This window comes from Cervus elaphus, chromosome 12 (genome assembly GCF_910594005.1).
Source record: "Cervus elaphus chromosome 12, mCerEla1.1, whole genome shotgun sequence".
Lineage (NCBI taxonomy): Eukaryota > Metazoa > Chordata > Mammalia > Artiodactyla > Cervidae > Cervus > Cervus elaphus.
This window is the reverse complement of record NC_057826.1, coordinates 92,542,612-92,545,714: the sequence shown is the minus strand read 5'-3', so window position 1 is coordinate 92,545,714 and position 3,103 is coordinate 92,542,612. Positions and strand designations below refer to the sequence as shown.

Genomic DNA, 3,103 nt, shown 5'->3' with positions numbered 1-3,103 from the left:
TTCTCCACACCCTCTCCAGCATTTATTGCTTGTAGACTTTTGGATAGCAGCCATCCTGACTGGCGTGTAATGGTACCTCATTGTGGTTTTGATTTGCATTTCTCTGATAATGAGTGATGTTGAGCACCTTTTCATGTGTTTGTTAGCCATCTGTATGTCTTCTTTGGAGAAATGTCTGTTTAGTTCTTTGGCCCATTTTTTGATTGGGTCATTTATTTTTCCGGAAAAAAATATGGAACGCTTCACGAATTTGCATGTCATCCTTGCGCAGGGGCCATGCTAATCTTCTCTGTATCGTTCCAATTTTAGTATATGTGCTGCCGAAGCAAGCACCCCACTCCAGTACTCTTGCCTGGAGAATCCCATGGACGGAGGAGCCTGGTGGGCTGCAGTCCATGGGGTCGCTAAGAGTCAGACACGACTGAGCGACTTCACTTTCACGTTTCACTTTCACGCATTGGAGAAGGAAATGGCAACCCATTACAGTGTTGTTGCCTGGAGAGTCCCAGGGACGGGGGAGCCTGTTGGGCTGCCTTCTATGGGGTCACACAGAGTCGGACACGACTGAAGTGGCTTAGCAGCAGCAGCCTTCTTTCTCCAGGTGGCCAACATTTTACAGCTGTACTGTTTGCTCAGTTGTTTGTTGTCGTTTAGTCACTCAGTCGTGTCCGACTCTTTGAGACCTCATGGACTGTAGCCCGCCAGGCTCCTGGGTCTATGGGATTCTCCAGGCAAGAATACTGAAGTGGACTGTCATTTCCTTCTCCAGGGAATCTTCCAACCAGGGGGTCAAGCTTGCATCTCCTGCTTGGCAGGTGGATTCTTTACCACTGAGCCACCAGGGAAGCCTATTTACTCAGTAAATTCTTTTAAAAACACTTGCATATGTGGGCTATCTTATCATAAGCTTCTGCTTCTAAGATTTCTAAGGTGTTAATTCTTCAAAATTTATTTTATTTCCTACACATCTCCTAGGAAATGGAGCTTCCAAATATTCTCTGTGAGTCTTCAGGACTGGTCCCCTGTCTTCTCCTGCAAACTCACAGCAAGTACCACACTGATCCCCTCCGAGAGGTGTGGAATGAGGGAGGCCCTTGGTCTTGTCTTTATTTGTATCATCCAGTGGAGTATGTTATTATTTCCCAGCTTATATAATCTTTAGTTATTTCCTCTTTATAAGACATGAATATGTATGTGTTCCGAACCAGACCAACTTATTTTGAACCTTTGGGGAGGCTGTAGGTGATTAACGGGTAGTTTTTGCTTTGACAAAATCTCCTTAAGGCTAGTTCACAAATCTTAGAGATCATAAGATACGAAAAGATGATGGCACCTCAAGCCTTCCTCTTAAACATGATGGCATGAGCACATTAGTTCTTCTCAACTCCCTCTCCTACTAAAATAGCAATTAAAGGATAAACAAAGGTGAAGAACCACAGAGATGCTGAGAATGGAAGAAATTATGGCAGCAGATGAGAGATAATGAATACAATTTTGGAATAAGGAAGGCAAATGGATAAATGTAAAAAAAGGTAGCCTGCCAGAGAAAGCTGAAACTTGTGACGCTGTAGAGGGGAAATCAATAAGGAGAAAGTAATTTTTACATCACCGAACCCTAGAAAATTTCGGGAATTAGAGACACCAGATATTCCTAAAGGTGAGACTACAGGGCAGAACTCCAAACAGAAAACTAGTTGAAAGCCTTTTGAAGAGTCAGCTAGATTTCCAGGTTCTTTCTTCCAACCCACTCAGCTAATCAGTAAGCACGCTCAGCCAATTCTGCCCATAGCAGAAGGCTGGATGTTCACTGTCTTTGAGATATTGAGCCATATGAAGTCAGGTGTCAAGGAGACCAAGCATAGATGGGTACAGTGGTGTGGCACTGTACTGAAAATAAGGCGAGGGAATTAAATGAAAATCCATAAGCTGAGGGATGAGACCCATCCCCAGTCTCTTCTTCTTGGCTCTGAGAGTGCTATACCTCTTAGACAGAAGATTGGAGCAGTTCCATTTGCGGTTATCCAAAAAAACCCAAGAATATTAATTCAAAAAGATACATGCATCCCAATGTTCATAGCAGCATTATGTACAATCGCCAAGACATTGAAGCAACCTAAATGCCCATCAACAGATGAATGGATAAAGAAGGTGTGATATTTACATACAGTGTGCTGTGCTTAGGTGCTCAGTCATGGCCAGCTCTCTGAGACCCCATGGAGTGTAGCCCGCCAGGCTCTTTTGTCCATGGGGATTCTCCAGGCAAGAATACTGGAGTGGGTTGCCATGCCCTCCTCCAGGGAATCTACCCAACCCAGGGATCGAATCCAGGTCTCCCACATTTCAGGCAGGTTCTTTACCCTCTGAACCAACAGGTAAGCCCATGAATACTGGAGTGGGTATCCTATCCCTTCTCCAGGGGAACTTCTCAACCCAGGAATCGAGCTGGGGTTTCCTGCATTGCAGATGGATTCTTTACCAACTGAGCTACCAGGGAAGCCCATTTATATACAATGGAATAGTAGACATCCAAAGGTTGTATAAAAATGTTTTTTAAAAATTTAAAGGATGTTTATTTGGCAAGCCAACTTAGAAGCTAGAGAGAGATTCTGCCTCCAGGACAGAAGGCAGTGGATTTGTTTCCTGACTAGTAGAATAAATATAAGGTCTCCCTCCAGGACAAAGTGTAAGCTGATTTTCTAGTTACCCCATTTAAAGGATAGGGTTTCCTTTTTTTTTTCCCCACAACCTGTGGCAATATAACATTGTTAATCAACTGTGCTCCAGTATAAAATAAAAATATAAAAAATCTAGTAACTTCATTCAAAACTTTAAAAATAAACATGACAACCTTTGATTATATTCATTAAATAATAAAATAAAATAAAGGGTTTCCTAAACTCAGGGTTCTTTGGCTGTGATGCAAACCTACTCTGTGTTCCGTATCACCCTGTAGGATTTGGGGAGCAAGAAACGTCCCTGTGAACATGAAGTTCATGCTGCCCACTGGGCCATGAGCAACAACATTCTTGGTCCTTGACCCTGGTGTCTTAGGTCTTCTGCCAGAATCTATGAGCCTGTGGCAGATTAACTTGCTAGCTTTCAG

General features: G+C 43.2%; 1 non-coding gene across 1 annotated transcript; it reads right to left on the bottom strand.

The window, feature by feature from the left end:
• Window positions 1-226: 226 nt before the first annotated feature.
• On the bottom strand, window positions 227-333 carry LOC122706095. Its single transcript, XR_006344335.1, has one exon. It is a non-coding gene; the product is annotated as a U6 spliceosomal RNA (small nuclear RNA).
• Window positions 334-3,103: the final 2,770 nt, after the last annotated feature.